This window comes from Ambystoma mexicanum, chromosome 2p, assembly GCF_040938575.1.
Source record: "Ambystoma mexicanum isolate Mex_15411 chromosome 2p, UKY_AmexF1_1, whole genome shotgun sequence".
NCBI lineage: Eukaryota > Metazoa > Chordata > Amphibia > Caudata > Ambystomatidae > Ambystoma > Ambystoma mexicanum.
The window spans coordinates 402,769,208-402,784,139 of NC_090923.1; positions in this window are offsets into that span (position 1 = coordinate 402,769,208).

Here is a 14,932-nt window from a genome sequence, read left to right on the forward strand (position 1 = left end):
TTTTATCTGCAGGTACCAAACTATCCAAGCCTTATAAAAGAGTCTGGTGGATCCATAGTTGTGAATTTGTTGTTTTGTTTTGGATCATCCTTGGCCAATTAGCACCAGCTGGTATAAACTAAATCCAATAGATTATTGTTAAGGGATAAAAGCATGCACGGGTCAATATATATCTGCATGTGTGCTTTCCATCTCGTCCCTCCTTCAAACTCATGGCCTGTTATCACTCTTCAGAGAACTTGGATGCCGTTACATGACATTCAGTGTGCATTTATTACTGGCCATTTCAGATGTCTCTCTGAATAGAAACAACCCACTTTTTCTTGACCTTGTTTACAATGAAGGGCTCGAAATCGTTAAGATTGCGTGCCATTGATACTGCTTGGGAATCTACTGAACATATGCAATGCTCAGTTCTCATTATTCTGTAAAGGAGCTACTCAGAAAACTACCAGAAAAATTGGACACTTCAAATACTACTAAGAGAAAACCAATTATCTCTGCCAATACATAGTGGTCAATGCATACAGTGAAAGCATAAAGACAAGTTTAGGATGGTCTATACAAATAAGCTTCTGCTTAGGATTTGTGTCAATTAAATGTCGATAATTGTTTCAAAAATACGTTAATGGTTGTCCTGGCACAGTTCCTTATGGCACATTAACCCAAGATGAATGCCACGAAAGGTGAACCAGTTGTTCTTTTGGATTTTCCTCAGCAAATGTATTGCATAGCGTCAGACAACACATGTCTCAGAGAGTAGCTGAATGTTCAAAGCAGTGTTTGTAGTGTAACAAAGAGCACCTACGCAGGCATAATTGCTCTATTCTTCTGTGTGTGGCTTGACGAACACTCTCGCTGTATTGTAGTAATTTCTTGTACTTCGGTAATGAGGTAACATTTCTTGCCTGTGTGTGTTCTGTTGACCATACATGATGTGTTACTCACAGATCTGCTTGTGAGCTGTGAATACCAGCATGTTGTTGTGGTATGGTTAAAGCACGTGCCTGAGTGTATTATGATATGATATGATATTTTATCTATATCGCACTCATACACAAGTGTTTCAGAGCACGACAAGGCAAGGGAGGGGAACGGGAGATTAAAACAATGATCTTACGAGGCCCATTGACATTGAGAACGCCAAGTGCATGGGAAAGGGAAGAGGGGAAAAGTGCATGGAAAGGGCGGAGAAGTGGAAAGTGCAGTGCAGAGGAACAACAGATAAATAATAATAAACAAAATGAAATAAATAAATTATAAAGGCAATACACAGTATTAGTGCAGCCAGCAAGTGGCAAGTGCTGGGTTTAGCAGACAGGGTATGTGTGAAGTGCAGAAACGAAGGAAAGGGTGTGGGGAACTGCATGGGTACAGATACAGTCCTCAGTGCAGGGGTGGCTCAGAAACAGTGCAGGAGGATGGCAGGGTGAAGAGGTACCTGGACCCGGAGGACAGAGGGTAGCCAGGTGGAGAGTGCCTAGAGAGAAACAGATAAGAAGGGAAGAAAAGGGGCGAAGGCAGAAGCAAACACGAAGGTCTTGAGGTGCTTCAGGAAGCGGAGATGGTTCTCCTCAAGTTTCAGAGTGGCAGGGAGGCTGTTCCAAGGGGAGGTACCAGCCGAAGATAGAGATCTACCGCCAGCTCCTTTCTTTGAAAAATGACTGACCCTGAGGGAGTTAGAGGTAGAGGAGCGAAGAGCTTGAGCGGGGTGGTATTTACAGAGGGATAGTTGAAGGTGTTTTGGACCTAGCCCCCAGAAAGCCTTGTGCACAATGCAGATGATTTTGAATTTAATCCTTGCATCCACTGGGAACCAATGGAGAGATTTCAGAGATGGAGGGATGAGATCCCAGGGCTTGAGGCCAAGGACAAGTCTTGCAGTCCTGTTCTGGATTTGTGAAAACAAAATCAAAATATCGAGGCTGAGTACCCCAAAAATAAATACACCGAACACGGGTTTCAAAGGAACATACAAAGTACTTTATTTTATACTGAATCCAGTTACTAAGAACAGAGCAAAATCAGATAGCTATCGGCCCTCAGTGCAACACAACGAACCCCAGCGTGGTTCAGTGTGTTCAGTGAGAGACACTGCACATTAGAATGCATTGTTTTTAATACTTTTTGTGAGCATGATGACCAGCCCCACTTCGGGTTCATATTCCACTAATACATCACCGAGCTAGGGTTCATGCCAAGTCTCGCACATACGCTATAACTGGTTTGCTTTTAATACATATATCAACAAGCCTATTCAGCAACTGTGTATTCTGGGATTTTCCATGTAGGTCTTCTCAAACATTACTACAATGTAGTTAAACAAGCGTTCTACGTTCAGTATTTGAATACATTGTTGTTAACGTATGCTCGTGGATTAGTTTCATTTCACGAGTAATCCTTTACACACAGGTCAACGAAGGACAAGGTCTCAGTTCACGACCTCAACAAGTGGCCTGGAGGCAAGTTACATATTAGCTACATACAGAGGTCAAGACGGCCATGTTGTATTTTGGAATGACATTGTCCACCATTTTAACTCACAGGGTGACTTTACAACGCAAACCTAAAATGGCGGATTGACCTAAAATGGCAGTTTACATTGATTTTAAGGTCAGGACCTTGCAACACGGATTCCTTCGCAAGCGACTTACGAGCAGCTTGGCGTAGGTCAATATACATATATTTATTGCAATAGGAGGCATGATATAATTGCTCTTTTGACAAACCCTCCTTTTGGCCTATGCCAAGTGCCAAAACTACGTTGGATCTCCTTGAAAATAACTCCATGCATCATCGTCCATGCACCCTGAATCGCTGTCGGAAATATCTATTGCCATTAGGTCATTTGCTAAAATGTCTTTCAACACATATTCTTTGGAAGTTTTATCTGGGGCATACACTTTGTGTCCTATAGAACCTATCGCTTGTGCGCAAATCCCCCTAGCATCGAACATATACTAGGTAGACACTGAATACAGCAGCAAAGAAACAACAGGATTCCCAAAATAATCAGCAAAACCAAAAGTACCTTCCAACCCCAAGATCGCAAGAAGTCCCAGAACCAAGCGCTAAGATCCCAGTTTCCCTCGGGAACATGCACTTCTGAACTAAGGACGTGCAGATTCTCTATTGCCTTGAAGATGGTTGGGGAGGAATCTGGTACAAAAACACAGCAAGCGGACCCCACTAATTTACACACACCACCACATTCAGCCAGAATGACATCTAATGGAATCCGGTTTTGAAGTGCTACTAGTCTTATCGCTTTTGTTCTAATGCCACATTATAGAGTATGTCCGTGGTCCGGTTGATGATTTTCTCCAGTACTCTCGCTAGTCTTCTGATATCTTCTGAATTCACTATCTGCCCCCAAAATGGCACAACTGATTTTACTATGTCTCCCAAGATTTGTGCTAGGTTGTCACCATTCTCGTCCCGCCGTGGACGAACCTTTGAAACTTCTTTTGTACTAGCTATAAACACCCCAGGTAACAGGATTCCTAAATAACAGGTTCCCTGCCAATCCCTGGGCAACCATGGGAATGCTACATTACCGCAGACAAAGTAGATAGGTTCGCCTACATACAAAGGTCTGTTTTCCCCAGTCAAATTTGCAACATTGGCACAACCTAGAAAATATCCCATTGACTGAGTTCCATTCCTCTGTATGCAAAAAGAAACTGAATCGGGGCTGTGATTAACAGTATAAGAAGGAGGCATGGCATCCTTATTGCCTATCGGAGCCATCTTAAAGGAAATCAAAGATTGGAAAGGACGAGACAGTCTATCAGAAGGCCTAATAGAAGCAACATTAGGTTTACTCCTGTTTGCGAAAACCAAGCATTCCATGGGAGTCAAAACATGTTTCTCAAAACTATTCAAATTGGTGCCATCAAAGTTCCCTGAGATGCTATCATTCCAACGGCCAAAGAAAAGTGCTCTAAGAGAAGCATAGCAAGCAGTTGTCAGAGGTAAAGGATGAATATACCAACCTAACCCCTTATCCCCGTGTTGCGGTAAATGTGAGCAGACCCAACAGTTAGACTAAAAATGGCATGCGTAGCATTCATGATAAGTAGCAGAGTATTATTGTGGTACCTTTGTCTATGATGAGAGTCCCTAGGGGACAGGGTATGCAAATGTACAAAGGGAGTAGGAACAGTAGGTATACTTTCAGTAGGTAACACAAATTCTAAAGAATGAGTTTCCTCAAGGTACCACAACCCTAAGGCAGCGACTATTATAAACCCAAATATCATTATAAAACCACAGCAATACATTTTCGGGGCCCAGGCATTTTGTCAATTTTCCCGGTTGGTCACCCCCTCATTTACAAGTCCCATACGAGCGGTAGCGGTAGCAGGCATTGTAGTCTTAAACGGATATCCCCAATGTTCGTTGTTGGTGACCTCCCGGTCGCGCGGCTTCTTAGTCCTTCCACAACCCTAGCCAACAGAATCCCCTTTCTCAAATTTGGGCAAAAACAAGCCCTCGATGATCCTTATCTTCTTCGAATGCACAGCCGAACCGTGCCGTAGGTCTAATTTCTTGGATGCAAATTGTACCTTGCTTTTCCCGGTACTGATTGATCCAGAAACAATATATCGTCACTTCCTGTTGGAAGCAACGTGTCAGAGACAAGTGAAGATGCCGAATTTGAAACAGCAGTTTCCGGATGCAAAACTTTTGGAGAGTGTGGAGACAAAATGGCAGCTTCCCCAAGCCTCACAGGCTCAGAGAGATTCTCCGACACACTCTCAGCGCTATTTACTGCTTTGGAATCGTTGGTTGAGGATTAGCGAAGGGTTCTGTTTCTTCTGTAACGTGTGGCACTGGGTGAGGAAGTTTCTTGATGTGGGACGCGTGGATCCAGTTCTTTCTTCCAGAGACCCGCACCGCTGATTGGGTGAGCAACAGGACTTGGAGCGGCCCACGCCAGCGAGGCGCAAGGCAGGAAGAGCGCTCAAATGCCTTGATGAGCACCCAACTCCCAGGCCGTATACTGTGGACCGGGCCATCGTATCGCACAGGTAAAGCTTCTCATACCGGGTGATAAATCAAATACAGATTTTTAGTCAACTGGCTGCAATAATCTGAAAGTAATACATTTTCAACATTTCTCAATGAATTGCATTTAGGAAGGTTCCAAATATTGGCAGGTCTCCCCATTACCACCTGAAATGGAGAGAGCCCAGTCTTAGTTTGAGGGGTTGTATGCATGGATAATAACACGATCGCTAAGGCGTCCGGCCATTTCAGTTTGGTGCCGGCACACGTCTTAGCGAGCTTGTTCTTTTATTTTTATTTTTATTTGTTATTTTTTTTAATAAAACATTTTATTGTTTTCCATAACAAGGTCGAAACAACCACAAAACAAGAAAGCAAAAACAAACAAAAAGGACAGCAAAAGCATTACAGAACAGCATCCCCCGTCAAAGCTCTGCCAAATATTAATGTCACCGGCCACCTCCGTTCCTCCCCCCAGGCCTGTTCTCAAGCCAGTCATACGATGACTCCAGCCTCCAGCCCTCAGAGCCCGTATTCTTCCCATTTCCCCCATATTTCGGATGCTTTAGTTGGGCATCCTCTCATACTGTAGATCCGTCGTTCCATCATGGCACACAAGTCCATATCCAGTACCCACCGCTCCAGGGTTGGGGGGTCCGGGCGCCCCATTTTTGTGAAATGTTACATTTCATTAGGGCCGCCGCGGTATTCAAAAGCAGTTTCTCCCATTTGTTGGAATCGCATTCATCAGGTACCCCAAGGACCAGGACCCGTGGGTCCACTTCAATAGAGCTATTGAGCACCCTGGACAGTTCTGTGCAGCAAGCGTTCCAAAAGACGTGTATCTGGGGGCATGACCAAAGGATATGAAAGAATGTTCCTTCATCCTCTCCGCATCGGAGACAGTTTGGGTTTGTTGCCCTCTCCCAGCCGTGCAGGGTGGTCCTAGGGTAGTACACCCTGTGCAAGATCTTAAGCTGCACAAGCCTCAACCTGGACGAGATGGCCACCTCCCGCGGATGCATTAAAACCTGTACCCAGTCCTCTGGAGCTATTTCACCCACATCCCTTTCCCATTTGGTCTTTAGTCGCAGTAATTCGGGGGTAGCAAAGGATGTGATGGCATTATAAAGGATGGATGTGCATTTGGCGGGGATGTTGGCTGGGAGCATATTACGTTCTATGGGTGTGTAGTCGGGGACTACCTCCCCCAGAGGTATGTGGGTTCGCAGGGCATGAGTCAGTTGCATAAAGTGGTATAGTTCGGTATTTGCCAATTGGAATATGTCCCGTAAGTCATCGAATGAGATTAACTTCCCGTCCCTCAGGATGTCTTCTACCCTCAAGATTCCCGCTCTCACCCAGCGTGGCCACGGTTCAAGCTTCTCTATTTCTTTCAGGTTGCTGTTATACCATAGGGGTTGTGCTGAGGTAATCTTGTTTGCCCACCCCACAAACACGTGTGCCTGCCTCCAGACGGTGGTGGTGTGCGACCCAATCGTCGGAAGAGTCGGAAGAGAGGGCCGCTGTGGGGATTGGTATAATAGGTGTATTGGATCTGTACAGCGAGCTTGTTCTTGATGATACCGTTGTGTCTTTCTGCTAGTCCGGCACTCTGAGCATGTCTGACCGAATGGAACCGTTTGTCAATTTGCAATGCCGCACATATCTGCAGAATTACAGCAGCGACAAAATGTGGACCATTGTCCGACCAGATAACTCTTGGTAGCCCGAACAGCGGGAAGTATTCCTTTAACATAGTTTTTGCAGTAGTCATGGCTGTAGCATCTTTAACAGGGAAAGCCTCAACCCATTTACTAAAAGCGCAGATGACCACCAGCACATATTTTTTATTGTCACATCGGTCCATTTCAATAAAGTCAAAGTGGATAACTTCAAAGGGGACGGAGGGTGGCCCAAAACTTCCCCTTGGAGTTACTGTCCCGTTTCCCACATTGTGTTGTAGGTAAATCATGCAATCCTGGACGTAGCGCTGGGCAATTTTCGAAATTTTGTCATTTACCCAAACTTTCTCTAACATTTTTGTCATCTTCTGGGGACTTACATGCGTAGGACCATGAGCCATGATGACCATCATCATTATATATGCGTCAGGGAGTAGCTATTTCCCTTCCGCTATATCCACCCAACACCCGTCATCATCAAGGTTCCCCAAGCCTTCAGCCCACCTCTTGGATTCTTCTAACGTGGCATCAGCTTGGATATCCGTACAGACCTAACACCCTCATCCATTGCATAAGCACTTACAGTCTCCCTTGAAACATACATCTCCATAAGGGGATCGGTAGCAGTTTGTCTAGCTATCTGATCAGCGAAAGCATTCCCTTTCCCTATGTCATCTGTAATCTTTCGATGTGCTGCACATTTCATAACTGCTAACTGAGTGGGGAGCGCAAGCGCTGAGAGTAGTTGTATTATTAGGGAGCCATGTTGGATTTTAGTGCCATGTGAAGTTAGGAACGCTCTCTTTGACCGAAGTCTCCCAAAGTTGTGAACCACCCCAAAGGCATACTGACTATCAGTATATATGCTTACTGCAAGCCCTTCGGAAAGTTCACAAGCTCGGGTCAATGCTATAATTTCTGCGGCTTGCGCAGAATTAATTGTGATTCTCTTAGTTTCCACAACCGTGCCTAATGTAGTGATTGCATAAGAAGCTGTGGATGTACCATCCGGAAGTTTGAAGCAGGAGCCATCACAGAACAGCTCTCCTTGCAGATTATCCAAAGGAATGTCTTTCAAATTAATTCTACCCTTTGTCTCTTGTTCGGTAGTATACAGACAGTCATGTGACTCTTCATCGCCGCAAGTAGTATCTTGCGGGAAAGGTAGGAGTTCGGCCGGATTGAGAACACAACACCTCCTAATTTGAATGCGAGGAGCAAACAAGATCAATTCATATCTTGTCAACTGTGCAGAAGTGAGGTGTTGCGTTTGGGTTCGGTTCAGTAGAACATCTACAGAGTGAGGCACCATCAGGGTTAGATCATGGACTAGGACCATTCCCTCACTCTGCTTTACAGACGCAGCAGCAGTAGCAGCAGCGACAGCTCGCAAACATCTTGGCAAAGCGCATGCTTCAGGATCAAGGGCGGAATAAAAGTAACTGCACGGCCTATTCTTCCCTCGATGTTCCTGCGTTAATACAGCCAAAGCACATCCATCACATTCATGCACAAACAACACAAAGGCCTTTTCATAGTTTGGTGTGCCTAAAACTGGTGCAGAGCATAATGCAGTCTTAAGCAAGTCAAACGATTGCTGGTGTTCCACGTTCCATGGCAATGGCGAAGAAATTCCCTTCTGCGTCAAAGCCAACATCGGTTTGATCACTAGTGAAAAATTTGGGATCCAGAACCTACAGTAAGAAGCCATACCTATCAAGGCTCTAACTTCCTTCCTTCTGTGTATTTGGGACAGACATGCCAGAAATGTGTTTTATTCTTTCAGGTGTCAATCTTCAGGTGTCAATCTTCTTCCCTCCTTTGACAGAAGATTGCCTTAATAGGCGACCTCCTGGCAACAATACTGAAACATTTTAGGTGAAGCTTTGTGACCATGTTTAGCTAGATGAATAAGCAAAAACACAGTGCCTTCCTTACAGGCACTCTCCGAGTCAGCAGCTAAAAGCAAGTCATCAAGTAGAGGGCAATTCAAGGTTATCAAGCTGTTCTTTCAAAGCCCTACTATAAATGCTAGGACTCTATGTGTACCCTTGAGGTGCACAAGTAAGTGTGAACGAGCGTCCCCCTAAGGTGAACGCGAACAAGTATCTACTATCCTTGTGTATAGGAATACTAAAGAAAGCATTCTTTAGATCCAACACGCTAAGGTAAGTAGCTGTAGCTGGAATCATGGTTAAGATTGTCGTCAGATCAGGCACAATTGGAAATTGTGGAGCAACAACTTTGTTAATGGCACGTAAATCAATTATGAAATGGAATGGAATTGCATTATCGCCTTTCTTGTACACGGGTAAAATCGGACTATTACACAAACTTCCTGAAATTCTTTCAATCACCCCGCGATGCACAAAATCGAAAACAATGCATTTCAAAGCTCGCTCGCCCTCAACTGAAATTTTATACTGGGGAATGCGTGTCGTCAACAGCTCATAAGCTCTCTGGTACATTAATGAATTCTGGCGGCAAAGGTCTAGTCAAGAACTGCGAGACAGAAAATTGCTTTGGTGAAATCGTCAAGCGCACTCCATCAGAAGAATAATAAATCACTGCATTTAATTATTTTAACAGATTCAACCCCAGCAAGTTCTCTCCACAATTCGAAGTCAACAGAAATGGACAGTGGTCCGTAAAGGGACCCAAAGGAATAGGTACCAGCAAAGAAACCGGGCGAACAACTGGTGTGCCAGAAAACCCTACAGAAACATTGGTTTGCCCTGACAGTGGAATGTTTGGAACCCGTGAATGATCAATGGAACACTTCTGTGCTCCAGTGTCTATCAAAAACGGATGTTTCCTATTTCCCACCATCATTTCAACGTAGGGACCTTTCTGATTGACGGGAATAGGTGTAGGTTCCAAACCTTGCTTCGGCAATCCTAACGAAACAGAACGTCATCGAAAGGAAGCTCTTCAGATAAATATGCAGCAAAAGGATGATCCAATATGTTCCTGGTGTCCACACTCGAAATCTGATTGTCCTGTCAAAAAGGTAGCTGAGGATCCTGTGTAAACTAACCTCTACCAGGGCCCCCTACACCCGGGCGACCTCTGGATCGTCTACCCATGTTCACGAATGTGTTATTCGACCTTTGTCGAAGGACGGGACATTGTGCACGCCAATGACCCTCTTGACGACAATAGGCGCACTGGTTAATGTTCACAGGACACAAGGGCAAATTCCCTTGGGGGACATACTGACCTCTAATCTGAGTACTACCCCCTCTGGGGCCTCTAACAATTTGCTGCAATAGCACTTTAGTCTTCAAATCACCTTTTCGTTTTTCAACTCTATCTTTTTCATTATTGACAAGGTTATCGTAGTACTGAACCATGTGCAGTACTTCTGATTGTGATTTCGCCTGCCAAGCGCTCTCAGAAGACATCATTTGTGACTGGATGTCAGGCAGCAATGCACGCACAAATTTGCTCACAAAAATCTTTTCCCAGACTCTGTGCCTAGGTCTTGTCCACTGAAATCCGAGAATACCTGTTCGAACCGATTAAAGAACTCGGTAGCACCCTCCGACTTTCCTTGGACACAGGCCGCAAGTTTGTCCCAAATAATTATTTTCTCTGGAATTATAGTTTTCAATTTTGCAATGATTCTATCAGGCAAGGTTAATATCACCTGAAGCGGTCTTTCACCAGCTGGTCTTTCTCCATCGAGTCTAGTTATATTCACCCATGTATCTCCCAACCCTGGCACGTCGTCTATAGTTCTAACTTGTTTCCACAAATCTACGGGCAGGAGTACAGGGAATAACAAATGGATATCACCTAAGGTGAACACTGAGGATTGCAAGACGGACTCTATTTCTTTATAGAATCCTGTTGGATTTTTCCTAATATCAGGAATAGATTGCCTAATAGTATTCACTTCCTGTCTTGAGAACGGGACATGAACGAACTGTGATACATAATGTGCAGGAATGTCCACAGCGACTATACCCCGTGCAGCATCGGCCCCAATCTCAACCTTCGGGACAAATGTCGGAGGAACCTCTCTTATAGGCAACTGAGAAGCAGGTGGCTCTGAACGCTTACTGAGCAACAGAGCCAAGTCGAGCGCTAAAGCAGTCGAAGAAGTGTCAAGTGAAAAAGCTCTCTTATAAACACTCAATAACTCTGTGGGACAACTAATCTTTCTTTTTACACAATCATCCTGTAGGTACTCTATCATTACCTGTATCACTTTCTTCTGCAATTCTGGCGTATACTGACTATATGTGTCATATACTTCAACTGGAGTTATCGACATATCCGAAATCCATCTAAGTGCGTCCTTCGTACAAAAATCCCTGCTTCCTCAGATATCGATTTACGACAAAGAAGGAACCGTTTCTGTACATACATACTTTTCTCCTCGTCATCCTCATCCTGCAACTTTTCTAACTCCTTTCTATACCCAAATAAACTCTCGACATGCTCATTTACTTTCTCCACAGTGTCTCTAGAAAACGCTAAAGTATTTAGATCCCTTAACCCTTGCGGGAGATCTGTATTATTTCATTTTTCCCACATTACACATAAATGAATCCCTAAACCTTCAATGAAAACATTTTTCTCAGGAAAATTATCCATGTTACAAAGTGTGGCAAAAACATTAACTTGATCATCCCTCTCCATACAATGCTTAGCCCATGCAATCAAATCATGTTTCCTCTCTGGTGGTACAGTATTGCGAGTAACAACCTTTGACCCTGCACCTCGATCGACTACAAGCAGCTCAGGACCACTTGGAAGAGAGGGAGCAGGCAAATTCAATGGAGGTAATGTAACTGGTGCGATAAGAAGAGGTGGAAGAGCCGGAGAAAGGGGAACATTAGGAGTAGCAGGAACAACGGGAACAACAGCAGGTAGAGCAGGAATAGCAGGAGGAAGAGGCAAAGCAGCAGGAAGAGGAACATACGGAGGTGGCGCAGAGGCACCAGGCCTTCGTTCATTTAACAATTTGTCTATAAATTCATCGGAAGCATCCTAGTCAATTCAGAATGTTTATCTTGGTCATACAATAATACTTTTTTGGCGTTCGTCTTATGACGGCGCACATGTTTTTCTCTACTTTTAAGTTGCTGCAACGCTTCTTTTTTCCAATTCTGCAAAACATCAAATGCTGCAGATCTAGCCTTTTTCTTTAATAGAATTGCCTCTAAATACTCAATACGAGGGATTTCAAAACTACCATTGAGGCATGTCTGGTTTGTCTGTGCCAAATGTCATTAAATACTATACTTCCAATGCCATGCTTACAGTACATAGTACATGCCGGCGACCCCTCCTGTGGTGCGGGACGGCTAAATTCCAAAGATTGTATATTGCTGCGGAACAACGCCCTGAAGCAGGTAGACAATTTCCCAGGCATGTCAAATTATTGGTGTTAACTGGTCAATAATTGTGTCTGCAGATAAAATGCGCCAAATTCAAATTATCAGGGTTGAATTAAGAGTCAGGTCACGACTCACCTGAACAAACCTAAGGAGGTCCGATCGGATTTCAAAGAATCTTACCTAACTAATCTTACCTCGTGTATGGTAATTTCGGCAAATCTGCCCGCCTCGATAAGTGGACCCTCGTCAAGATGCCGTCTCGGACCACAAGCTAGGGATCCGGTCATGCAGTGCTGCTGAGGTGTCGTGTCTCGTTCAGTGGGGCCCCCTTTTGTCACACAGTCCGATCCCGTTCCGATAGCCTGCGTCAACCTTCAACAATCCGGCATCAATCTTGAGGGTCCCTATTCGGGTGCCAACTGTGAAAACAAAATCAAAATATCAAGGCTGAGTACCCCAAAAAGAAATACACCGACACGGGTTACAAAGGAACATACAAAGTACTTTATTTTATACTGAATCCAGTTACTAATAACAGAGCAAAATCAGATAGCTATCGGCCCTCAGTGCAACACAACAAACACCAGTGTGGTTCAGTGTGTTCAGTGAGAGACGCTGTACATTAGAATGCATTGGTTTTTTATACTTTTTGTGAGCGCGATGTCCAGCCCCACTTCGGGTTAATATTCCACTAATACATCACCGATCTAGGGTTCATGCCAAGTCTCGCACATCCGCATATAACTGGTTTGCTTTTAATACATATATCAACTAGCCTATACGCAACTGTGTATTCTGGGATTTTCCAGGTCTTCTGAAACATTAATACAATGTAGTTAAACAAGTGTTCCACGTTCAGTATTTGAATACATTGTTGTTAACGTATGCTCGTAGATTAGTTTCATTGCACAAGTAATCCTTTACACACAGGTCAACGAAGGACAAGGTCTCAGTTCACGACCTCATAAACAAAAAGGATGTACCCTTCCTAGTGGGCAAAGCTCAAGGCTATAGTACTTTACTGGTACAGGAGTTTGGTCCTGTCCACAGATTAGTGTGTAGGTTGGTCCATTAAGTGGTAGATCCGAACCTGAGGACAAAGGTATATTAACCTCTCACTGAGCTAAACCAAACCAGAGAGTAGCAAACAAGAGTTTTATTTGCTAATCATATAGGCAAGTATTCAGTACATAAAAGAAGATGTTGAAAAAATGCAACATACATAAATGAAAGGTTAAGACAACATATGATACCATCAATAAAAATTCAAAAAGAAGAACAGAAGTGCAGTGTTTACAACAAAGTGAACAAGGAATACTGTATTAACAATATACAGATCAATCTTGAGCAAAGGTTTTTTACTTATTTTCTTGCATAATAGTGTACCAATTTATGTGGACACATAGGTCCTTTGTGAATAAATCCCAAGGTCAGAAATTTCTTAAGGGTATCCTTGTTAATGGAAAGTTACTTAGTCAGGTATTACTTTCCAGCAAAATGTATTTCCAGGGTCCTATGGAGAGTAAGATATCTTGATAGCCAACATGACAGAGACTGAATGAACAGGGTCCGATTCAGACGGGAACAATTGCATGTGGCTGTTCCCGGATTGACACGTTCGGCAGAAGTGCATTAAGGTAGCGTCCGCCTTCATCAGGGCTCTGTTGGGGCGACCATGCAGTGGGTATAGAGAGCTTCAGTGAGTAATTTTACAAGGATGCCAATAGTCATTTGGCATAAGTGACAAAATGTATATTCTCTCAAGCACCAAGGCGGCGGCTTACCTGCCGGTGCTGTGATCCCAACAACTCGGTCTTCGATCATCGAAGGGCAAAAAAGCTGGGCAAAGGAGGGTACTCAAATGGGTCGTTCTGGAAGGAGGGCTGGCGCAGGGCAGTAGTCGTAGTGTAGAGCGTTGTTCTGCGCAAGGGACAAAAATGGAGGTAAAAAATACTGAGGGTGTTGTATGGACCTCACTAATGGCTGCAGTGGCTTGCGGGCAAATGCCGATGCAGGGTAGAGTAAATGCATAAAACAGGTACCTGCAAGTTAGCAAGTGAAAGTTCACTTGGTAGTTGGTGAGCTGGGATGGAAACACAGAAATTCTTCATCAGCATCAGGCGTGATTTCTGCGAATAGTCCTAGGGAGAACCCTGAACAGAGGAAGAGAAGAGCAGCCCAGGGTGAGGTGGGGAGCCAAGGCAACCTGGTCAGTAGATATTGGGCTTATGGGCTTCATGTGCTGTCCAAGTGTAGGACCTTAGAACAAGGTGCGGGGTAATATCTCTAGCACTTACATAAATAGTGACTAACAGTAGATGTTAGTACCGGTAGTGTCATAGTATACAACAGAGAGAGGGAATTTAAACCCTCCCTCTAGTGTCCCTATTGCGCTTGTAGGGGAAACCCTCTTGGCCGTGAGTGCAGAACAATAATGTTGGCTAGAGTGATCTGTGATCAGGCCAGGTCTCTCACCCGAGGTGTTTTAGTAGGCGAGCAGACATCCTGTAACTTCTAACAGCAGGCTTACCTAGCTGAGCGGCTCGAACAGTCCAGTCGCGCGCAGTGAAGAACGCTGTCTGACTGGCCCCACTTCGGGTTAATATTCCACTAATACATCACCGAGCTAGGGTTCATGCCAAGTCTCGCACATCCGCATATAACTGGTTTGCTTTTAATACATATATCAACAAGCCTATTCGGCAACTGTGTATTCTGGGATTTTCCATGTAGGTCTTCTCAAACATTAATACAATGTAGTTAAACAAGTGTTCTACGTTCAGTATTTGAATACATTGTTGTTAACGTATGCTCTTGGATTAGTTTCATTGCACGAGTAATCCTTTATACACAGGTCAACGAAGGACAAGGTCTCAGTTCACGACCTCA